This window comes from Bombina bombina, chromosome 3 (assembly GCF_027579735.1).
Source record: "Bombina bombina isolate aBomBom1 chromosome 3, aBomBom1.pri, whole genome shotgun sequence".
In the NCBI taxonomy this organism is placed as follows: Eukaryota; Metazoa; Chordata; class Amphibia; order Anura; family Bombinatoridae; genus Bombina; species Bombina bombina.
The window spans coordinates 300446465-300472489 of record NC_069501.1 but is presented as its reverse complement, the minus strand read 5'-3'; the positions used below and the strand labels follow the sequence as shown (position 1 = coordinate 300472489).

At 38.6% G+C, this 26025-nt stretch overlaps 1 protein-coding gene across 1 annotated transcript in view; it reads left to right on the top strand.

The window, feature by feature from the left end:
- Positions 1 to 26025, top strand: part of CNKSR2 (connector enhancer of kinase suppressor of Ras 2) — a 1108533-nt gene that overhangs the window by 233585 nt on the left and 848923 nt on the right. The gene's annotated exons all lie outside the window — the stretch shown is intronic.

Below are 26025 nucleotides of genomic sequence, written 5' to 3'. Positions count from 1 at the left end.
AGGTAGCTAGTTCATTGCCCTCATTTTCCAGAGTCTTTTTTGGTTTTTCTCAGGAGCATCTGTCTCAAAACACAATCTTCTGGAGACCTTTCTGAGTAATAGTGACCACGGACGCTAGCCCGTTTGGTTGGTGACTTTGGTCTTGGGAGGTGTCTATTCTCCCCATATCTTTCTTTGAGTGAGCATTATCTTCAATGTTCTGATAGCTTGGCTTCAGTCACTTTATCCACTGGTCAGGTTTTAATTGAACATTTTCATCTTAGTAGTTACATCAACTGCCTGAGAGGAACCTGGAGTTCCTGTGACCTGATTGGCATGGATATTCGGTGGGCAGATGTTCATTTTTGTTGCTTATTGATTTTTCACTTTTTGGAGTGAATTCCAGGAGTGGAGAGTTCCTCAGGCTGCTCTAATAGTTGCCCTGGCAGTTCTTTGGGGGTATACCTGTTTCTTCTGGTTGCTCTTCTTCTATGAGTCATCACTCGTATCACTCAGGAGAGAGTGTTATTTATGCTAATAGTCACCTTTACCTTGGAGACTTCCTCTGAGGAAAGACCTTCTACTTCAGGGTCCCTTCCTTCATCCAAGTCTGGTTTGCTCTGAAGCTGACTGTTTAGAGATTGAACACTTATTGTTGTCTAAGTGTGGGCTTTTCAGGGTTGGTCATCGAGACCATGATCCAGGCTCATAAGCCTGTGACTCGTACCATCTACCATAAGATTTAGTGTAAATATTGTGTGGTGTGAATCCAACAGATTCTCTTGGAGTAGATTCAGGATTCCTAGTTTTTTGTCCTTTCTCCAGCATGGTCTGGATAAGAGTTTGTCAGCTAGTACTCTGAAGGGTCAGATTTCGGCATTGTCTATTTTTATTGCATAAGCATTTGGCGGATGTGCCAGACGTGCAATCGTTTTTGTCAGGCCTGGGTCAGGATCCGGCCTGTGTTTACTCTGGGTTCTCCCCCCTGGAGTCTTAATTTTGTTCTTAAGGTTTTACAGCAGGCTCCGTTTGAGCCTATGCATTCCTTAGATATTAAGTTGTTATTTTGGAAGGTTTTGTGGCTATCCTCTACTGGGGGGTTTCAGAGCTCTCGGCGTTACAGTGTGATTCCTCTTATCTTATCTTTCATTTTGATAAGGTGGTTTTGCATACTAGGTTGGGTTTTTTTGCCTAAAGTTGTTTGTTTCGTTCAAGAATATAATCAGGAAATAAGTTGTTCTTTCTTTGTTTATAAACTAGATGTTGTTTTCGTGCTGAAATTCTTTCTGCAGGCGACTAAGGACTGTTGTCAGTCCTCTGCCTTATATGTTTGTTTTCTGGGAAACGCAAGGCTCAGAAAGCTTCAGCTACTTTGCTTTCCTTTGGCTGAAGAGTGTTATCCGTTTAATCTTGAGACTGCTGGACAGCAAGCTCCTGAGGAAATCACAGCTCATTTCATTAGGGTTGTCTCTTTTATCTGGGCTTTCAAGAATAAAGCTTTTGTGGAAAAGATTTGCAGGGTTGCAACTTGGTCATCTTTGCATACTCTTTCTAAATTCTTTAAGTTTGATTCTTTTGCCTCGGCTGAGGCTTCTTTTGGGAGAAAGGTTCTTCAAGCTGTGTTGCCTTCTGTTTAGGTTACCTGTCTTGTCCCTCCCTAATCATCTGTATCCTCTAGCTTGGGTATTGGTTCCCACTAGTAATTGATGATTCCATGGACTCACCATATCTTAGGAAAGAAAACATAATTTATGCTTACCTGATAAATGTATTTCTTTTCAGATATGTTGAGTCCACGGACCACCCTTTATTTTAAGACAGTTATTTTTAGCTAAAATCTCAGGCACCTCTACACCGTTGTGTTTTCTTCTTTTTCCATTTCCCTTCGTCTAAATGACTGGGGGTTATGGGTAAGGGAAGTGACATATATAGCAGCTTTGCTGTGGTGCTCTTTGCCTCCTCCTGCTGGAAATAAATAAATTTATCAGGTAAGCATAAATTATGTTTCTTTCATGTAATTAGCAAGAGTCCATGAGCTAGTGACGTATGGGATATACATTCCTACCAGGAGGGGCAAAGTTTCCCAAACCTTAAAATGCCTATAAATACACCCCTCACCACACCCACAATTCAGTTTTACAAACTTTGCCTCCCGTGGAGGTGGTGAAGTAAGTTTGTGCTAGATTCTTCATTGATATGCGCTTTGCAGCTGGCTGGAGCCCGGTTTTCCTCTCAGAGTGCAGTGAATATCAGAGGGATGTGAAGAGACTATTTGAATACCATGGTCTTCTTCTACGGGATCTATTTCATAGGTTCTCTGTTATCGGTCGTAGAGATTTCTTCTCCTACCTCCCTTTTCAGATCGACAATATACCCTAATATACCATTACCTCTACTTACCTCTACTTACCTCTACTTACCTCTACTGATTCTCGTTTCAGTACTGGTTTGGCTATCTCCTATATGTAGATGAGTTTCTTGGGGTTAGTAAATCTTATTTCTATTTATGACACTCAAAGCTATGGTTGGGCACTTTATATGTAAAGTTCTAAATATATGTCTATAAACTTATATTTGCCTTGATTCAGGATAATCAGTATTCCTTTAAAATTCAGACTGTCAGTTTCATTATTTGGTATAATGCATTTCAAATGATTCTTTCTTTACCTTGAAAATTTTCAATTGACCATTTTTTCCTGTGTCCTGTTAGGCTCGCGGGGGCAGAAAATGTTTTTTTTTTGCCGCAAAAATTTGTAATTTCCGGCACCATAGTTGACGCCGGAAGTTGTATTCTGTTAACGTCATTTTTTGACGCATGCGTATTCAGACATTTTTGTGCGCCAAAAAATGTGGGCGTCGGTTTTGGTGTCAGAGGATGTGGCGTCATATTTGGAGCCAAATATATGGGCGTTGTATTTGGCGCCAATAATGTGGGCGTCGTATTTGGCGCCAAAAAATGTGGGCATCTTTTTTGTTCCACTTTTTTCCTCACATTATTTAAACCTCACTTTTTTTATTGCTTCTGGTTTCTAGAAGCTTATTATTTTTCATTCTTTCCCATTCCTGAAACTGTCATTTAAGGAATTTGATAATTTTGCTTTAAATTTTTTTATTTTTTTTTATTACATATTGCAAGATTTCACTGTTCCTGTTTCAAAACATACTAAGGGATTCCGTTGACTGAGTTCAGTCCTACCAAACCTAAGTTCATTTATTTTCAATGTTATGAATGTTTATCTTTAGCTATGGTTTCTTATAAGTTTCATGTTAAGCTTTTTATATGCAGAATCCATTAGTATTTATGCTTTATATATTGCTATTCTATTTACATCTTATGTACAAGAAATACTTAGAAGATTTATAGGAATATATTTCTGATTCTTTTTTAAAGGCTTTGTCTGACTTCGTGCCTTCTAATAAAATTTTTAGGTCTTTTTCAAACTTCTTTTTTAATTATTGAAGTTTCAAATGTCCAACAACATACTAATTTATCCTTCTCGGATGATGTTTTTTTCTCATTCAGAATTTTCTTCATCAGATATTGACACTAACAAATCTACTTTTTTATTAAAGTACATTTGTTCTTTGTTGAAAAGGTGTTGATTATTTTGGATATTAAGGTAACTAGTTCTTTTTCAAGACTAGCTAACATTTTATTTCTGCTTATTTATTCTTCTGTGTTTTCAGAGTTTTTTTTCCAGTTCCTCATACTAGGGAATGGAATAGGCTGAGAATTTTCTTTTATTCCTTCTTCAAAGGCTTTAAACTATATTCTTTGCCGGCAGTTAAATTCAATTTTGAGGGTTCATCAATTTATTGGGGCTATCTCTACTCCTACTAATTATGCTATTGTTTCTATAGCAAAATATTATTTATTTTCCTTTGGATGGTTGTATCTTATTTATGGAAAATTATTTAGTTTCAGGTACTTTTCTTGGACCTGTGATTTATTTGGATGATGTTGCAATTGCTTCATTTTTTCTGTTTACTTTAAGATCAAGTATCAGATTATGATTTATTTTAGCATTGTTAAAGGGACAAAATTTACTAGACTAGGTGCTGTTGCATTTGTCTTGTTGTTTTGCATTTATTGATTATGCAAGTCCAGTGTATTGACTGGTCCTTTAACTGGACTATCATGCTAATAATTTCATTTGTGTCTTCATTTTATTGAATATTTTCGCAAATGAGGTTTAATCTATGTCTTTAGCTGTTTTAGCTAGAAGAATTTTGTGATTTCTAAAAATCCATATTTCTTTTGTTCTAAGATAATCAATTATTTGTTTTATAATTGGATTCAATTCTTAACTGTTACTCTGTGCTTCAAGATTGAGTTCTAAGACTAAAACTTTAAGCTTATATTAGTTTGGTTGTTCTTATTAAGGAACAAATTCCTGAATTCTTTCCCAAGTAACATGTTTTTAATTGGAAATTTTTCAGTTCAAAATCAGCTCCCTAAAATTGCGATGTACGTGCCGTATTCCAGCTCGGCTGGTAAGGGGCAGGTTAAGACTTTTTTTAAATTTATTTGGTTCTATTCGGTCCAAATTTCTTTGATTTTGGGTACAGAATAAGTTCAGAATAAACCGTCTGTGAGAAGTCTTTTTTCTCTATTATATTCCAGCTATTCCAGTAAGGCTAACACTTTTTTTAAGTGTGTTTCGGTCCTATATATTTTGGGTACTGTTGAAGCATGGCTGATCACCCGTGGGGTTCAAGCGCTGCTCAGACCTGGAATCTTCTGGGGTATTTCTTCCAGTTCCATTTTTAGGAACTGGGTTTTGGAGTTTTATTCAAACTATTCTGCCTTTTTTTTGGTCAGTGATAGCATTATTTGTTTTCATTAGATACAATAAATGCATATTTTCATTTTTCTGTTTTCATTCAGATTATTTTCTGAGGATGCGGAATCTCATATGATTCACTTTGTTCTTCCAAGGCATAGTTAGAGGATCTTTTTTTCAAAAGCTCTTGATTCCTCACACAAGGGTCACCTTCTTTAGGTTTCCAGATAGTTTGTGTCACTGTCCTTGTCTCTATCAGACAAGGGACAATTTTATTGGGTTCCGTCTGTCGGTACCTTTAGTCTCTTATTTCCTTCAGTTGCTATATATGCATAGAAGTTTTAGGTCTTATGACCACAGCATTGGATTCAATTCCCTTTGCTCATTTTCAATAGAAAGAACCTTTCCAGTTTTTTATGCTGAATTATGGTGCAGGGATTCTAGGATTTCACATTTTAAATCTTCAAATCCTAATATTTATCTATCTTGATTTGGTGGTTAAGATCATCATCATTTAGTTCTACAGGTCTCTTCGTTTCTTTCAACCTGGACCATGATCTCTACAGATGTGAGTCTTTTTGGTTGGGAGGCTGTCTGAGGATCTCTGTCAGCACAAGGGGTTTGGAAATCTCAGGAGGCGAGATTACCATTTGATATTTTAGAACTCCATGCATTCTCAGAGTTTTTCAGTTAGTTTCTTTTTGAAGAAGAGACGTTTATTGTCTTTCAGACAATATCACAACTATGGTGTATGTCAATCATCAGGGTGGGACTATCAGTCCTTAGGCTGTGACAGAAGTGTCTCGGATATTAGCTTGGGCTAAATCCAGCTCCTATCTAAATTCTGTGGTTTTTTTTCCCAGGTATAGATATTTGGGAAGCGGATTATCTCTGTTAATCAAGCTTTACATCCGGGAGAATGGTCTCTCATATCCAGATATGTTTTTTAATTTTTCAGATGTGAGCATTTCTAGAAATAGATCTGTTGGCATCTCATCTGAATAAAGAACTTCCCAGGGGCCTATTCAGGTCCGGGGATCCTCAGGCGGAAGTAGTGTATGCATTGACATTTATTTGGAATTCTCTTTTTGCCTATTTCTTTCCGCCTCTAGTTCTTCTTCCAAAGCGATTTCCAAAATTCTTATGGAGTATTTGTTTGTTCTGCTGGTGGCTCCAGCATGGCCTCTCAGGTTTTGGTATGCGGATCTCATTCGGATGGCCAGTTACCAACCTTGGACACTTCCGTTTAAACCAGACCTTCTTTCTCAAGGCCCATTTTTTCCATCAGGATCTCAAATCATTAAATTTGAAGGGATGAAGATTGAACGCTTGATTTTTAGTCATAGAGGTTTCTCTGACTCATTGATTATTACTATGTTTCAGGCTCGTAAATCTGTCTCTAGAAAGATTTATTATCGAGTCTGGAAGACCTACTTTTCTTGGCATTCTTTTAAAATTCATAGAATTTTATAATTTTTTCAGGTTGGTTTGGATAAGGTTTTGTATTCAGTTCTTTGATAGGACAAATCTCTACTCTTTCTGTTCTTTTTTCACAGAAAGATTGCTAATCATCCTGATATTCATTGTTTTGTACAGGCTTTGGTCCGTATCAAGCCTGTCATTAATTCAATCTCTCCTCTTTGGAGTCTCAATTTGATGCTGAGGGCTTTACAGGCTCCTCCGTTTGAAACTATGCATTCTCTGAACATTAAATTACTTTCTTGGAAAATTATTGAATTTTTTGGTTATTTCTTCTGCTAGAAGAGTTTTTGAGTTATCTGCTCTTTTTTGTGAATATCCTTTTCGGATTTTTCATCAGGATAAGGCAGTGTTACTTCCTGATATTCATCATTTTGTTCAGGTTTTGATTCGTATCAAACCTGTCATTAAGCCAATTTCTCCTCCTTGGAGTCTTAATTTGGTTCTGAAGGCTTTTCAGGCTCTTCTATTCGAGCATATGCTTGCTCTGGACATTAATTACTTTCATGGAAAGTATTGTTCTTTTTGGACATCTCTTCAGCTAGAACAGTTTTTGAATTATCTGTTCTTTCTTGTGAATCACTTTTTTTCTGATTTTTTCATCAGGATAAGGTGGTTTTTGCTGTCCTCATTTAAATTCTTACCTAAAGTTGTAAATTCTAACAACATTAGGGAGGAATTATTGTTTTCCTAAAACTTCTTTGGTGAGATTCTTGCTTTCTTTGGATATGGTAAGAGTTTTTTGAAATTCTATGTTGAAGCTATTCAGATTTCAGATAGACTTCTAGTCTATTTGTTATCTTTTCTGGTTTTAGGAAGGTCAAAAGGCTTCTGCCATTTATTTGGCATCTTGCTTAAACTTTTGTTTCATCATGCTTATTTGGAGTCGGGTGGATTCCCGCCTCGGAGGATTACGGCTCATTCTACTAGGTAAGTTTCTACTTCCTGGGCTTTTTAAGAATGAAGCTTCTGTTGATCAGATTTGCAAAGCAATGACTTGGTCTTCTTTGCATACTTTTACTATGTTCTACCATTTTGATGTTTTCTCTTCTTTAGAAGCAGTTTTGGTAGAATGGTACTTCAGGCAGCTGTTTCAGTTTGATTCTTCTGCTTATAATTTCAGTTTTTTTCATTATAAAAATTGAAACTTTTTTGATTTGGGTAGTGGATTAATTTTTCAGCGGAATTGGCTGTCTTTATTTTATCCCTCCCTCTCTAGTGACTCTTGCGTGGAAGTTCCACATCTTGGGTATTTGCTATCCCATACTTCACTAGCTCATGGATTCTTGCTAATTACATGAAAGAAAACATAATTTATGTAAGAACTTACCTGATAAATTCATTTCTTTCATATTAGCAAGAGTCCATGAGGCCCACCCTTTTTTGTGGTGGTTATGATTTTGTATAAAGCACAATTATTCCAATTCCTTATTTTTTTATGCTTTCGCTCCTTTCTTATCACCCCACTTCTTGGCTATTCGTTAAACTGAATTGTGGGTGTGGTGAGGGGTGTATTTATAGGCATTTTAAGGTTTGGGAAACTTTGCCCCTCCTGGTAGGAATGTATATCCCATACGTCACTAGCTCATGGACTCTTGCTAATATGAAAGAAATGAATTTATCAGGTAAGTTCTTACATAAATTATGTTTTTTTACCTCTGTGATAACCTGGTATCTAAGCCTCTGCAGAGTTCCCCCTTATTTCAGTTCTTGCATTTTAGCCAATCAGTGCTGACTCCTAGGTAACTCCACTGGAGTGAGCTCAATGTTATTTATATGGCACACAGGAACTAGTGCTGTTTAGCTGTACAAAGAAACACTCAAAATGCATTGAGAGGCAGCCTTCAATGGCTTAGAACTTAGCATATGAGTCTATCAATGTTTAGCTTTCTAAAAGAATGTCAAGAGAGCAAAGCAAATTTGATTAACAAAGTAAATTGGATAGTTGTTTAAAATTGCATACCCTATCTAAATCATGAAAGTTTATTTGTTACTAGACTGTCCCTTTAAATACATTGCTTGAAAACAAATGTGCTAAAAAGTTATACTAATTGCAGAGAATATTTTAGTGCCAAAAAAAATATAGTAGTTTTCACAGGTGTAACAATACTATTGAAGACTTTGGAAAGTCGAGTATACAAATAGTGGGCAGTAATTAGATGAGTTACACATCATCCATAAACCATGATAAATTACTATGTTTAAAATGGAGAAGAAGAAAAACAGTTTACACTATTATGTGAAAAAGTAGCCCAAAACCATATTATGATTCATCTATGATTAACATTGTACGTTTAATGGCAAATATTGTTTTAGCGCGTAATTTATTTATTTTTAGCTTTAGATTGCCTTCCCCAAACTTTTGCCACACAGTTGGAAGCACCAAAATGTTTAAAATGTCTTTGTATCCTGTAGCATTAAGATGACCTTTCACTGGAACTAAGGGGCCTAGCCCAAACCCTGAAAAACAGCCCCAGACTATTATCCCTCCTCCACCGCACTTTACATTAGACACTTCACATTCTGTGCTAAATTACAAGTCACTCAGCAAAACCGTTTAAAAAACCCTGCAGGCGTTATGGCTTTATCGCATTTGGGGTTGTGCAGCTATTACAAGTTGCAAAATAACTTATTATTTGCAACTTGCGAGCGTGTTAAGCCGTGTAATGCAAACAGCCAAATCATGTGTGTGTTCATGTATTCCCCATAGAATTGGAGAAGACAAATAGAAAAAAAAAAAGACACAAAAAAACCCTAATATTTTGCGCAAAGCCCTTGACGTATATTCTCCTCTAAAAGAGATATGTATACGAATATATATAAGAATATATATGTCTAGATATCTCTATATGTGAATATATCTCTTTGAAAATCTCTCCGATATTGTTTAATGTGCATAAAATTGTAAAATATTTGCATTATCTCCTTTGTTAAACATATGTCTATACCTATAAATCCATGTTTCTCAATGTATGTGTGTGTATGTCAATGTAAAATCCCTTCGTCAGCTTTTTTTCCTAACAAAAATGTTTTTTAAAATAATTTTTATTAGTGTTAATATGAATGTAACTGTACTTTTTAATGTATGTTTGTAGTGTTTCGTTAAACTTTTATGTTGCGCAATACTGTTAACTACAGCTCTTCATGATTGTATCACTCAACAATTTATCCAATTCATTGTTCTTAGGATGCTCTATGAACTCGTGAAAAATCGCAATTGTGTGCGCATTTGGCTTTTACAGAAAACAATCCTTTCCGTGTAAAAGCCAAATGCTCACACAATTGCGATTTTTCACGAGTTCATAGAGCATCCTAAGAACAATGAATTGGATAAATTGTTGAGTGATACAATCATGAAATTTAGAGGAGAGATTGATAACTTTAAACTAAGGAAGTTTACAAGGGATAGCAAATATTATATTAATAATAAAGTGCATACTTGGAACACCAAGGTAGGCCCTAGAGCAAATAGACACAGATTTAGGACAAATAAGAGCGTGTCTAAAGGGGGGAGCCAGTGGGGATGAGAAAAAAGTGACATTCTCAGAGGTAGATAGTACACATGAGGAACATAGTTATAGATCTGATGAACATTGTACAGGTGATTCAAGTGGCCCCTCTGACGAAAGACAGGTGACTATACCTAAAAGCACTTTGAAAAAAACATCTAGTGCATCCATTGGTTCAGGGTTAATGGTGACAAACAAAACTAATAAAACTACTGTTAATAAAAAAGGTATTGTCACAGACAGACGACAGCAAGAGTACCTCAGTGACAGTGAGTGGGACATTAGACCGCCTGCTTTTGTACCACAGACGGTGGTGGCCAATAAGGAACAGGTTTTTCAGTTAGCCCCCAAAGGATTAGAAGGAGGAGGAAACATAGGCCTAGAAGAAAAAGTAAGACTTAGGGCCCAACCGAGGAGAAATGTGCGCAACAAGTACAAGGTTTAAAAGTTATTAATTGATATAAAATTTAATTGACCAACTCACAGAGGTGTTAGGCTTGGGATTGGTATTTGTTGCTACGAATAAATTTAATTTATTTGAATCCATTGTTGATATTAATAGACTCGTTAGGGATCTAACACTGAAGAAATTTTTCTGGGGTCCAAATACCATAGAAGAGATTGAAACTACTGATAATGCCATAAATATACATTATGTGGCAGAATGTCAAGTGAGCACTTCTAACATATCTGATATTATAGATTTCAAAGAGGGGCAGATTATTTGACCCTTCACGAGCTAGGGGCCTTTAGTACACATTCGGAGAGCACTATTAAGACCAGCCACACAGGCTTCAAGCCCAGGTCTATCTTCTATCCCACTAGAGCCAGAGGACCCTTCTTGGAGGCGTTTCGTTGCCAAATCGAAGAGGATTTAATCAAACTCTCAGAACAATCTAATAAAACACACAATTTGAGTTTAGATCATAAAGAGGCATTAAATCAGGTAGGTAATAGGGAATATATTGTAATAAAACAGGCAGATAAGGGGGGCTATATATGAAGGGATTATGGTTTGATGAAGGGACTCATTGATCCTGAAACCTTTGACCATTTGATGGTACAAAAGCCGGTTATTCCTATATTCCATCACCTCCCCAAGGTACATAAAACCTTGGAGCAGGGGAAAAGTAGACCAATAGTTTTGGGTATAGGGTCTCTGTTTGAGAAATTATCAAGTTTGATTGAGTCTCTGCTACAACCTATCATCCATTTTTTGCCATCTTATCTTAAAGATACTACCCACCTTATGAAAATCATGGAGGGTATAGAGTGGGGGAATGATTGTAAGTGGTTGCCGGTGGACGTAGTGGGCCTCTACTCAGCTATCCCACATGTACATGGCATCAAAGCAGTGAAGTATATGCTACAACAATTTAGCAATTATCGTGGATTTAATTGAATTTATAGTGGAGGCCCTCTCGTTCCTCCTGACCCACAATTATTTTAAATTTGAACAAACTTTTTATCTCCAGAGACATGGACAGCGATGGGGGCAAAATTTGCCCCATCATACGCCAACCTATTAATGGGTTGGTGGGAGCTGTCCCACGTCTTTGGAGACAAGAACCCATTCAGAGATAAGATCAAATCTTATAAGAGATTCATTGACGATCTCCTGTTCATCTGGGTAGGAGAAGCTGAAGAAATACATGACTTTCTGGCCTACCTCAATTCTAATGAGGTGGGCCTAGAGTTTACCTCACAGGTTAAAGTTGATACCATACCTTATTTAGATGTTAAGCATAAGGGGGACATATTGAGTGGAAGGGTTCTTACCACTCTATATCGTAAGCTCATTACATCCAATTCCTTGCTTCATGCAAGTAGTAACCATTCTCATCGCACATAATTTGGGGTGGCCAAGGGGCAGTTCATGATGATTAAATGGAACTGCTACTTGGAAGAGGACTTCAATAAAGAGAGTGAGATACTAAAACAGCTCCTGACTGAGAGAGGTTACTCACAAAAAGTAATAAATAGAGCACACCTGGAGGTCAGCAGAATGGACCAAAATAACATGCTGAGGGGGACTAACAAGATGTTAGGAAGTGAAAGAAGAGGTTATGATGTACACAAACCAACATTGGTCACCACTTACAGCTTGCAATTTAATGACATCTGTAATATAGTTAGCAAACACCTGCCTATACTAACAGCAGAAGATTGCTTAAAGGACCATGTATCAAAAGGATGCAATTTTGTATCAAGGCGTGCAGGCACCATTGGTAATTTGGTAGCTCCTAGTGAACTAAGGAACAAAATTAAGACCAGCAGCAGCTGGCTAAGTGTCATGGGGCACTTTAAATGCCATTACTCAAAGTGCATAGCATGCCAACACTGCAGGGTTGCCTCCAACTTTCAATCTAAGACAATGAACAGGGTCTACGATCTTGCCAATTGCACTAATTGTAGGACCACCTTTGTGGTTTATTTGGTGGAGTGCTCATTATGCAATGGGCAGTTTGTTGGGTGCACAACCAGGGAAGCATGCTCCAGATTAAGGGAGCACTTAAATTACATTATTATTATTTCTAGATTGTAAGTTCCCACGGGAATAGGGCCCTCAATCCCTCCTGTATGTGTTTGTAAATGTTGTCCTGTATCTTACAAGTCTTGTATTGTTTTATTTAAATGAATTGTATCCACGAACAGCGCTGCGGAATATGTTGGCACTTAATAAATAAAGTATAATAATAATAATAATAATTTATAATAATGTGCATATCACCCATTGATTATATGTTTAATAATCTCTGTCTCCCTAAGATATGATTATTAGAAATTACCTCTCTCTTTTTACATAGATGAAGGTTAAATATAAAAATACTAGGGAATAGACAGTCTTTTGAGGATTCTCTCAGACTGTCATAATACTAACACCTCTGGAAAATGGGATATATGCGCATATTGGTGTAAAGCCGATTTAATAGGAACAATTTTAGCAATTTTATGTTATGAAATTTGAGGTCATCATACTTTATATGCTTTACGCATAGTATGAAATCATTATCATTTTAGCTGATGACCTATAATTAACTAATAAATAACATAGCTAACTTTACTATTAAATAGGTTTAATGTAATATTATCATTATAAGGTACTGAAGGGGTTAAATATCAGAGATGACCTAGACCAATAGGAAAAGTGTATTTGGTATTTAAGGCAGGGTGAAATGGCAGCCAATCATGTCCATGGCTAAGGAACCACCAAAACATGTAGGGCAGATTGGTCCTTTGCCATGATATGCCTGTACAGCTGTTTCTAAGGCATGTTGCCTAACTTTGTTTTTGCTGGAGGAGAATAATAAAGAGGAAGTGCTTTTGAATGATCGCTGTGTATTTTCGTTTTTTCTTAATATGAATGTAACTGTACTTTTTAATGTATTTTTGTAGTGTTTCGTGAAACTTTTATGTTGCGCAAAACTGTTAACTACAGCTCTTCGAGCACGGAAAGGATTGTTTTGTGTAAAAGCCGGATGCGCACACAATTGCGATTTTTCAAGACTTGTAATAGCTTTGCAATGGAAATTGATTGCGAAAGGACCATATCGCACTCTGAAAACTTATAACGCACTACTTGAAATCTTGCCCTCTGGTAGGTAGCATTTCCTGGTATCCATCACATCTTATTTTTCCATTAGACTGATACATAGGGAAGCTTGATTCATCCAGAGAACACATTAAAAATGCTCCAGAGCAATTCAGCTAATGCATGTTAATGTGAGACTTGTTTACAGCTGCCATGAAAACCTATTTAATAAAGCTCCTGACGCACACTACTTTTTCTGATTTTGTTTCCAGAGGCAGTTTGAAACTCTGTAATGTGTGATGAAATAGATCATAGGTAGGTTTTTCGCTTTACTTGTTCAGCACTTGGCCGCCCCAATCTGAGTTTTCGTGGTCTTCTAGTTTGTGGCTGGGATGTTGTTGCTCCCAGATGCTTTCTATTCATAATAGCAATTAAAGTTGATCAGGGAAAATCTAGTATGGTAGAAATGTCATGAACTGACTTATGAAAAAGTTGGCATCCTATGATATTGTTAAATTTAAAGTCACTGAGGTCTTCTGTACGACCCATGGTACTGCCAGTGTGAGATTTAATGGTTATGTGCTGGATTTTGTGCACTTGATAGCAATGGGTGTGGCTGAAACTGCCAAACTCAATTAGTAAAGGTGTTTACATACTTTTGACCATATACAGTGCCTTGCCAAATTTATTAGACCCATTGGTAAAAAATTGTAATTTTTATAGTTATTATATAGTGTTGATTTATTTTTTTAGTTTTGTAATCATTTCTTATTCCATGTTATTTAGGCAACATCAGTTATACATGTTCACATGTAATCACATGTAATATTACTAAAATATTTGGTAAATTAACAAATGTATATATTTTTACAGATGGGTAAACAAAGTAAATTGTCAAAGAAAGTTGGTCAAAGTGTCGTGCCTGTTGAAGGAAAAAAACAGGACTCATTAAGATTGCTGAAATTGTAGGTGTATCACATAATTCTGTAAAGAATATTTAGAAAAAATGGATTGTGGGGATAATCGCTTAACATTTCTCTCTGATACCTTCATACCTGCATCCTGAATGTGTTTAGTCAAGACTCTGACAAGCAGTTTCCTATTTTTAGGACGAGTTAGTAGTCAAGCTCATCTTGGAAGAATGGCATCATCTTCTGGAAAGGGTTTTTGAAGTGACAGACCATAAGAAACTGCACTGAGCCAAAATCCTCCCCAGGCACACTGGACATTGTTCTTTACCTGGTTATTTTATTCAGTATCCATTTCTGGATTTAAAATGGAAAAGTGTATACCTTGTACAACTTTATGATAAGTCTACATATACACCTTTACAACCTGTGCAATATATACCCAAGTCTTCTATAATCATTTGCTTAACTTCACCTGTGTTGCAGAAATAAAACTGAAGATGCTCAAATCAATGATGTTTCATTTAAGTTAGAGAAATTCTGTATTACTTCCATGTACTGAAACCAAATTATAATCTGATTAGAAATCAGTTAAACCAATAATGGTCATAGATCAGTATTAGTCCTTAGGGAAGATTATTTTCAATACATAGATCACTGTTGCAGCTGCGGACCAGAGGAGAGGTAATGGATGCCAATCTCTACTTTACATGCTTCTGTTCTTACTTATGTCTTCTATTTTTCACATCATGTCAAAGTAGTTCTTTTAGTTTGACCACCATTGAAGAGGGCATTTTAATGCTGTGACAGTCTGAAGGCATTATTTTGTTTCTTAAATTTAACCTTTTGCCCCTTTGGTGCTTCCCCCTACAGCCTCCAACATGTATTCTGATCTGTCTCACAGAAGTATAGACAGGTACCGCTTGCAGTACTGGATTTCTCTGTCCTGTTTGCACACATATGCCTGGCTTGCATTAATGTGAAGGCAGTAACATCAAAATAAAGTAGTGACATCACTTTATATGGAATTTCTCTTTGCAGAATTCCTGCCATTATATTGCTCCTGTTCCTGAAGTTCTTCCAGAATTTAATTTTATTTGTTTTTCTTTTTATTCAAGTTACTGACGCACTTTGTTCCTAATTATAGGATTGTTGAATTAGTTATGTTAGTATTTGCCAAAACTGTTCTGGCCATTGTGTTTGCCAAGCCTAATCCTGTTTCTTTCAGTTCCTGATATGGACTGTTCTACACTTTGAGATTATCAAGAAATGTCCTGCAGTAATCCAGTTGCTGTCCTGTCTTAGACAAGACCTGCCTTCTCAGACTTTTACTTATTTATGCTATAGTACTTGTTACAGTCATTTACTATTGGCCTTCCTACACATATGACAACCTCATCAAAGTCCCACTGGCCTAGTTGCATATCATATTTGCATGTTAGCATTCACTATGTTGAAACTTTTACATGGATGAATGAATGTCAAGGAGAATATTTTGTTTTACCAAATTGCTTAAAAAAAAACAAAAAAAAAACCTTGCCAATTCCTAAATTAGATTTAGGTTTAAAAATAATACGATGCCTGTCGAAGGGAATATAATATATGATATAATATTAGCATTTCATTTTAAAGGCTTATTTACTGGCATAGTCAAGCCATTGCACTTAGAAATCTATCTGAATTATGTAAATACCATTGATAATGCATACCTAATGTTGTAAAATCCTTTCCAGAAAGACAGAAAAAAATATATATTCCACTTTATTCTATGAATCCTTATTTATTCCTCCATCATGTTTGCTATCACTGTTCTTTCAACTTTAAATAACAGTGTAATATGAGCTAGAAGCAATCACTATGTAAATTTCATGAACACAAAGCCAAGGAGATGAGAGGAATTCTTATTATTAATAAACCTTTCTATCCAATTACCTTTGAAAGTGAGACATTAATTCTTTTTGTTGAAGCTGTATAATCAACCTTTAACTTCTATATCCCAGACGATATTCAACAAATTTGTGACACTAAACACATATTTATAAACCAGTTGTTATTTTGTTTCGTTAACCAAAATGAAAATCTGCGTTTAACCCTTGAATACCTGGATTAAAATGAACACACAACTAGCCATGATGGTAAAATTAGCTCAGAACTGGCAGAAACCTCTTTTTTAACATTATCCATTTTCATTGCCAAAGGCTCCACTATTATGCATTCTCTTGCTATCAATGTATATACTTTCTAAATGACTGCTTTTAATAGTGTGCCCTGCTAATATTGTATACTTTTGTATACCCATCTATTTATAACATAGAACTTAATGCATTATATGGTTAATTCTAAACTGTAAAATAAAAATGTGTATCGGTATAATAGGAATCAAGATGTTAAGTGCTTTCCATCCTTTCGTCTTGCGGAAGAATTCTCGGAGTCCCTTCTCAGTCTTCTTCAATCACATAGATGGAACTATGAGCAATTTTCAAGGCCTTGAAGGCTTGGCCACTTCTGGGTTCGTCCCAGTTTATCAGATTCCAATCCTTGGCGATGAAGGAAGTATCTCAGATTCTGGAGTGGGTAGAGGCCCACAGCTGTTAGCTGTCAATGATCCACATTCTCGGTGTAGACAACCGGGGGACAGATTTTCTCAGCAGACAATCCTTCCATTCAGGGAAATGGTCTCTCCATCCCAAAGGTTTTTGCAGAGATATGCATCAAGTGGGGGACGCTGGAGATAGATCTCATGGCGTTCCTTCTCAATACCAAGCTACACAGGTACGAGTCGAGGTTGAGGGATCCCCAAGCGGATCTAATAGATGCACTAGCAGTGCCCTAAATGTTCAAACTCATATATCTTTTTTCTCCATTACCGCTTCTTCCTCGAGTGGTGGCCCGCATCAAGCAGGAGCGGGTATTGGTAATCCTGATTGCTTTATTGTGGCTGCAAATGACGTGGTTCTCTGATCTAGTGGGAATGTCCTCATCTTAACTGTGGAAGTTACCTTGTCGCAGAGACCTGCTGATACAAGGTCCATTTGTTCATCAAAATCTAGATTTACTGAGGCTGACTGCGTGCGCTTAGTCTTAGCCAAGAGAGGTTTCTCTGAGAGTGACATTGATACTCTTATTCAAAGTAAACCAGTTACTCTGCGTATCTATCACAAGGTGTGGAGGATCTACTTATTCTAGTGTGAAGAGCATGTTTTTTCTTGGCACAGAGTTAAGGTTGCTAGGATCTTAACTTTTCTCCAGGATGGGCTGGAGAAGGGCCTTTCTGCTAGTTCCCTGAGGGGACAGATTTCAGCCCTGTCAGTTTTATTGCACAAGAGACTGGCTGAGCTTCCAGATGTGCAGTCCTGTGTTACGACTCTGATTAGGATCAGACCTGTGTTTAGATCTGTGGCTCCTCCTTGGAGCGTAAATCTTGTTCTTTAGGTTTTGCAACAGGTTCTGTTTGAGCCTCGGCATTCCATTGACATTAACTTGTTAACTTGGAAGGTTCTCTTTTTATTGGCTATTGCCTCTGCGTGCAGAGTGTCTGAGATCTCTGCTTTGCATTGTGAGCCCCCTTATCTGATTTTTCATGCAGATAAGGCAGTTTTACATACTAAATTAGGTTTTCTTCCTAAGGTTGTGTCGGATCGCAACATCAATCAGGGGATTGTGGTTCCTTCCTTGTTTCCTAATCCTCCTCCAATCGAAGGAATGCTTACTTCACAATTTGGATGTGGTTTGCGCCTTGAAGTTCTATCTTCAGGCTATTAAGGTGTTTAGACACTCTTCCTCTTTGTTTGTTGTCTATTCGGGGAAGCGTAAGGGGCAGCAGGCTACTTCAAATTCCCTATTTTTTGGTTAAGGAGCGTCATTCACTGAAAGGATAACGTCTCATTCCACTAGAACAGTGGAACGAGCAAAAGAAAGAGGAAGCGGAGCACTGAGATAAAGTAAAAGTTTAACTTTATTGTGTCATTTAAACCAAAAAACATCAAGGAGATTAAGGGTGCTATTCCTTGCAAAAGGGTTCAGCTCAGACAGCTGCTGACATGTTTCGGCATTCCGCCGTTATCAAAGCTGCTGAACTGTGTTGGGAATAGCCCTCTTTTAAAACACAATAGCTGAACCCTATTGGGCAATAGTAAAAGGGGAAGGATTTCTTGTTAACCCCTTAGTAACCTTTACAAATAGGATGTATATATAATGTTACTTGAAACAGATAACCAAAAACCAGGTATGTAAACCCATGTAAATAATTACTCACACAATTTATATATATAATTGAGAAAATGAGAACTGAAATACCATTCTTAAACACATAGTTCCAATTTAAACCATGAATACTGCATTTGCATCTTAGGAATTTCAACGAAACAAAAAATATATATACTATATAGATAGAGCATGTCCTGTTAACTTGCCAAAGAGCTAAGCTCTCTAACTGAGCTCTAAATATTAGTTGAAAGAAGGGTACTTGAATTCTATAGTTACAGAGGTGTATGACCTATAAAGACATCTGAGGGAAATAGTAAATTACTGTACCTGTATTCTTATAATTAACTCATGTGTGCTACCTGAATTACTAGCCTAATAGATATCCTCCTGTATATTGGGGTCATATATTGAATATTCTAGTGGTATCAAGGGAGTAATGGTATATGGTGCTGAAAAGGGATTGGTGGCATAGAGGTAATGTAAGTATAATAAAGGCAAATGTTGGGCCATATTCTATAGTAAATTGAAAATATAACTACCCCAAGAATGGGGTTGAAACAAAAATCATTCTCTTATATATTTATTAAATATATATTGAAGTTGTATGGCTATCATGTGTCCTGTACTATTATGTGCACTACATATGCTAGATGTGGACATGATAGAAAAAAATAAATTAAATAAAATATAATATTCAAAGATACAGTTACATAATCTCACTGTTCAGGAGTTATAGGGAATTGCCTTTACACCTCAATCACTCCCAGTGATTGATCAGGTTATACATTGAATTTAGACCTACTGGATGTCTGGTTTTCAATGTGAAGATCCAAAAGATCTCACGTTTGGATAAAAGTTTGTCCCTATCCCCTCCTTTAGGAGGTTTGAGTACTCTCTCTATGCACGTCCAACAAAAGGTTTCAGAACTTTTGTTGTGAATAGTTGTAAAGTGTTGGACCAGGGGGGTACTTGCTGTTCCTGCCCTGATGCTCGAGAGATGCTCCCTAATCCTTGATCTGACCTCCCTGGTGGTGAGGCCAACATACTGTTTGGCACACACTGTACATGACGCTAGGTAGACCGTATAGGTCGATCTACAATTTAGACACATGTTAATAGGGAATGAATGACTCGTGGCCGATGACCTGAAATGATCACTCATTTCAACTTTTTCGCAGGCGACACAATCCCTTTTGTGACACTTAAACATTCCCTTCTGGGTGAGCCAAGATGACTCATGTCTTTTAGTGTCCTCGCTAATTCTGGTTGGGGAAACCACATTACCTATAGTTTTGCTTCTCCGATACGAGAAGTGGCAGGATTTGGTTGTTAAATCCGCTAGTCCCTCATCAGCCCTGAGCATAACCAGATGTTTTTTGATTATCTCACAAATCTGTGGATACTGCTCTGAATGGTCAGTCACAAAAAAGAGATCATTCTGCATGTTATGCCCTTTGCTTTGTTTGGGTTTAGGGTGCAGTAGATCCATTCTATCAATTTTTCTGACCTCATTGAGGGTTGATGTTATACAGCTGCTGGCATAACCCCTCGCTTTGAGTCTGTCAGATAGTTTCCTTGCTTCTTCCTCAAAATTGTCCAATTCTGAGCAATTCCGTTTTAAACGGATAAACTGTCCCTTTATAATCCCTTTGAACACGCTCTTGGGGTGACAGCTCGTAGAATGTAGTAATGTATTGCCCGAGATTGGTTTTCTAAAGGCTGTGCTATGAACTTTTTCACCAATTACCCCCAAGAGTGTTACATCAAGGTAATTAATACTCATGTTGTTGGACTCAATCCCAGGTCATTTTCATTGAGAAAATTGAGAAATGCAGATAGTTCATCCGAACTCCCCCTCCAAATAAATAGGAGGTCATCAATAAACCTCCTATAAAAAGCTACATTTGAGCAGAGGGGGTTCCTACCTCCAAAGATGTGGTCCTGCTCCCACCAACCCATATAAAGGTTGGTGTAAGATGGGGCAAACTTTGCCCCCATCGAAGTCCCACAAATCTGGAGGTAGAACACCCCCTCAAACTCAAAGTAGTTGTGGGATAAAAGAAACTCTGCTACGCGGAGCACATACTCACAGAAATCAGGCTCTTGGCCATGGTATTTATTCAAAAACCAAGACAGAGCCTCCAAACCTTTGGCATGTGGAATTGACGAATAGAGTGATTTGACGTCAACTGTTAGCCAAACATAGCCTGCCTTTTTTTTTTTTTCTATCATGTCCACATCTAGCATATGTAGTCCACATAATAGTACAGGAAACATGATAGCCATACAACTTCAATATATATTTAATAAATATATAAGATGTTACGGTACCAACAGAATACCAAGGGTTAATACCAGATGAACAATGTCCTGAATAGGGAATCAGCCATTCACAAACCCAACCAGTTTTCCCCTCAAACATGAGACCAAGCTCCACATTGAGTGTAAAAAACAGAGTGTGCTTTATTAAGGGCCATATGCCCAGTATATATGCAGGTCTAACCCCAGATGGGGGGTTGAAAGAATGTTGTACATTAGTTAGAGAGACAATGCCCTTTGACAGGCCACAATAGGATTACATTATTCAAGCAGATAACAATTTAAACACAAGACATTTGGCTTTTCTTATCACCTAGGCGTCTGCTCTCTGGAGGTGATTAAACAATGGAATGTTTATCCCTTAAACGTAATTATAGCACACAATAGCTGAGGCCAGCAAACCTGTCTTTTAGAAAACAGCTTCTCAAAGCTACACAAGGTCAATTCTTTTAGTTCTGACCACAGGGTCTGTCACATAGCTCCCCCCTTGTGGAACACTCCGGCAGACCCGGCTTGACCCTTTGGCGGGTCAACTTGGGGATGACCGGAGTAGGAGGTGGTAGGCATGTCAGTTTGCCAGGACAATCCATCTGTATTCCCGTTATGAGAGAGAATTCCTGCCCGTATAAATAAGGGTTCAACTTCTTCAATAGTGCTTCAAAATCTCATCAGCTTCCTTACGAGTTTTTTGTACCTGCTCTTTATAAGTATCCACAATCCCTTCATACTGACATAGGGTGCCCTTGAGTTGCTGCACCTCACTATGAGCCAGCGTCAGCTTCTCCTCCAGTGTCACTAAGTTTGTTTTTAATGTTTCATGTCCCACTCTCAAGCTGGTGTTTTCTGCAGTCTGTCGGTGCAGCTTGTCTAGCACAGATTCCTGTTCTAAACGTGCTTTTTCCTCTGCACTCCTCTTCTCTCCCGCTAGCACTGTTACATGATTATTTAACGTGACCATTTCATCCTCTACATGACTCTTCTCCTTCATCAGCGCATTGTAACGGGACTTCCACGTATCAATAGCGGATAGAGATTTACTGAGCTCAGTGTCCTGGGGCTTAGCAGCAGGTGGGTCAGTCTCTGCTTCACGGATCTGGGCATGGGTAGTCACAGGGTTAACATCAGCGGGACCCATGGGAGCATAGGCAGAAACAAGGGTGGCCAAGTTATTTCCAAGGAGAACATCAGCAGGTAAGTCCTTCTTGACCCCCACATTCACAGGTCTAGCGCCCACTCCCCAATCCAAATGTACCCTGGCAACAGGTAGGCGGAACACAGCGCCCCCTGCTACCCTCACAGCCACAGTTTCTCCAGTGTGCTGTTTCTCAGACACCAAGTTCTTTTGAAGCAAGGTCATGGTAGCACCAGTATCCCGTAGACCACTGACCTCCTTCCCATTCACTTTAACCAGTTGCCGGTTATTCCGGTGGGCAGCTTGCACGGGGTCTGCTTCATGTAGGCTGCCCCAGCATTCTTGCACCTCGACGTAGCGGGCCGCAGGCTGAGGATTACGTGGGATTCCGCCGGCGGGTCTTCTCCAGGACTGTGCTTGGTTCGCTGCGTTTAGGGGACACTCTGGTCTTTTGTGTCCTAGTTGCTTACATCCAAAGCACCGAATAGGTTGTGAGTAGCCCCGCGAATTGAACCAGGCTCTCTGAGGGTAGTTCGTGGCCAGAGGCCGTGTGGTATAGCGGTGCGCCGGGGGTTGGTAACTGGGAGCTGCTGGGGTAACTGGGGGTCTGTACTCCACTCTAGCAGGGGGCTTAGTGGTAGCAGTGTCCAGTTTGCGGGCATCCGTATACTCATCTGCCAGGCGAGCAGCTTCATGCAGGGTGGAGGGTTTACAGTCCCGAACCCACTCTCTAACTCCTGCTGATAACTTGTCAAAGCAATGTTCCAACAGGAATAGCTGCAGCACCTCTTCCCCAGATATGGCTTGGCACCCCGCTATCCAGTGAGCTGCTGTGTGGTGCACCTTACATGCCCACTCAACGTAGGAATCACCAGCTAATTTAACAGTGTCTCTGAACCGCCTCCGGTATGCCTCCGATGTAACCGCATACCTGGAGACCAGAGCCTCTTTCACAGTATTATAATCCTCAACTTCCTCATCTGGAATGGCCCGAAAAACCTCACTGGCCCGGCCGGATAATTTTCCGGATAATATCGTGACCCAGTCCTCTGCGGGTACCTGGTGTAGAGCACATTGCCTCTCAAAATCCGCAAGGTACCCATCAATCTCTCCTTCCGTTTCCAGGAAGTTTTTAAAAGCGGTAAAATGCACTTTTCTCTTTTCCACTGGGGTTGCTGTGCCTTGGGCTGCTGCAGCGCCGCTTTGGCGAAGTAGGTTGGCCTCCACAGCTGCTATAACCCGGTCGATAATTTCCGCAGATGGGTTGGGGTCATAATATGCCAGTCTTATTTTAACCGCCCAATCAAAGCTTGCTTCTTCAGGGGTTCTGTCTGATATGCTGGGCCCATTGGTTCCTTCTGTCCCTGGCACTCTTTCCATCCATCTTAGTCAGTATTGTAATAATCCCCCTCTTCCTGAGGTTACTGGCTTGTGTAGTTGCTCTTCTGGGCGATAAGGATCCTCCCGTCGCTTGCCACCAATTGTTACGGTACCAACAGGATACCAAGGGTTAATACCAGATGAACAATGTCCTGAATAGGGAATCAGCAATTCACAACCCCAACCAGTTTTCCCCTCAAACATGAGACCAAGCTCCACATTGAGTGTAAAAAACAGAGTGTGCTTTATTAAGGGCCATATGCCCAGTATATATGCAGGTCTAACCCCAGATGGGGGGTTGAAAGAATGTTGTACATTAGTTAGAGAGACAACGCCCTTTGACAGGCCACAATAGGATTACATTATTCAAGCAGATAACAATTTAAACACAAGACATTTGGCTTTTCTTATCACCTAGGCGTCTGCTCTCTGGAGGTGATTAAACAATGGAATGTTTATCCCTTAAACGTAATTATAGCACACAATAGCTGAGGCCAGCAAACCTGTCTTTTAGAAAACAGCTTCTCAAAGCTACACAAGGTCAATTCTTTTAGTTCTGACCACAGGGTCTGTCACATAAGAGAATGATTTTTGTTTCAACCCCATTCTTGGGGTAGTTATATTTAAAATTTACTATAGAATATGGCCCAACATTTGCCTTTATTATACTTACATTACCTCTATGCCACCAATCCCTTTTCAGCACCATATACCATTACTCCCTTGATACCACTAGAATATTCAATATACAGGAGGATATCTATTAGGCTAGTAATTCAGGTAACCTGCACACATGAGTTAATTATAAGAATACAGGTACAGTAATTTACTATTTCCCTCAGATGTCTTTATAGGTCATACACCTCTGTAACTGTAGAATTCAAGTACCCTTCTTTTAACTAATGTTTAGAGCTCAGTTAGAGAGCTTAGCTCCTTGGCAAGTTAACAGGACATGCTCTATCTATATAGTATATATATTTTTTGTTTCGTTGAAATTCCTAAGATGCAAATGCAGTATTCATGGTTTAAATTGGAACTATCTATGTGTTTAAGAATGGTATTTCAGTTGTTCTCATTTTCTCAATTATATATATAAATTGTGTGAGTAATTATTTACATGGGTTTATATACCTGGTTTTTGGTTATCTGTTTCAAGTAACATTATATATACATCCTATTTGTAAAGGTTACTAAGGGGTTAACAAGAAATCCCCTCCCCCTTTTACTATTGCCCAATAGGGTTCAGCTATTGTGTTTTAAAAGAGGGCTATTCCCAACACAGTTCAGCAGCTTTGATAACGGCGGAATGCCGAAACATGTCAGCAGCTGTCTGAGCTGAACCCTTAATCTCCTTGATGTTTTTTTGTTTTAAATGACACAATAAAGTTGAACTTTTACTTTATCTCAGTGCTCCGCTTCCTCTTACTTTTGCTGATTCTATGACCTACCAGCGTGAGCACTGAGAGGGGAGACTGCTCCTCGTCACAATCCCTGACACTCGCACTGCTGAACGGACACTACAGCCACCCCAGTTTACGAAGAAGATTCGCCTTGGATTGACTCCCCTCCAATCAGGAGCAAGCTACTGAGCTGAGGACGTATCTCCACCAATCCGGTGAGAGATTACACTGAGGACGGATAGGTGGTTCTCGCCCCCCCTCCCTCCAGGAACGTCTGACGAGGGATCACAGGCACCAACAGCGGACGCAGTTTGTTTGCTACTTACCGGACAGGCTGGAGATGTAAGGCCACCGGAATACTGCGCTTACCGTTCTGAGGTTTTTCCTACCCTGCCCCCAGGACCGGATGCTTCATAGGTGAGAGGAGGGGGGAACGTTTATACCACACTACGGCTGTTTGGTATTTACATATCCTTAGTGTCTGTGAAGATATATTTATACAATAGGGACTTTGTTACACATTTAATACCGTACACGCATACCAGGGACAATACCTTTTTGTTATCACCTTTAAGAACGAGGCCTCTATGGATCAGATTTGTAAGGCGGCTGCCTTTTTCTCCTTACATACTTTTTAAAAATTTTACAATTTGATGTTTTTGCTTTGGCTGAAGCAGCTTTCAGGAGAAAAATTTTGCAGGCTATGGTGCCCTCGGAATAGAGTTTGCCACTTCCTTTTTTTTCCCCCCCGTTATTCATTGTGTCCTCTGGAGCTTGGGTAAAGTTTTCCCTGCGATAGGGAAAGTCCAAGGCTTCATTCCTTATCTCAGGAAGGAAAATGTAGTTTATGCTTACCAGATAAATTTATTTCCTTCTGGATAGGGAGAATCCACGGCCTCCGCACGTTTTGTCTTGTCTATGGGCGGTCCCATTTTTATTTTGTTCTTCTGGCTCCATTTATACCCTAATGTTTCTCCTATTTTCCTTGTTCCCTCAGCAGAATGACTGGGGTAATGAGGAAATGGGAGGGATATTTAAGCCTTTGGCTGGGGTGTCTTTGCCTCCTCCTGGTGGCCAGGTGTTGTATTTCCCAACAGTAAGGAATTAAGCCGTGGACTCTCCCTATCCGGAAGGAAAGGAATTTTTCTGATAAGCATAAATTATGGGTTTTTTGCATTATTCGAGGTCTGAAAATACTACATCTTTTTGGTTACTTTGACAGTTGTCATTTTCTTCAAATAAATGCTCTAATTGACAATATTCTTATTTGGGAGAAATGTTAGTAGTTTACTGAATAAAGCAAAAATTATTATTTTACTAGAACACATACCTATAAACCGTAAAACCAGAGAAATTGATCATTTTTGAAGTTTTGTCCCCCAGAGATGTGTATTTAT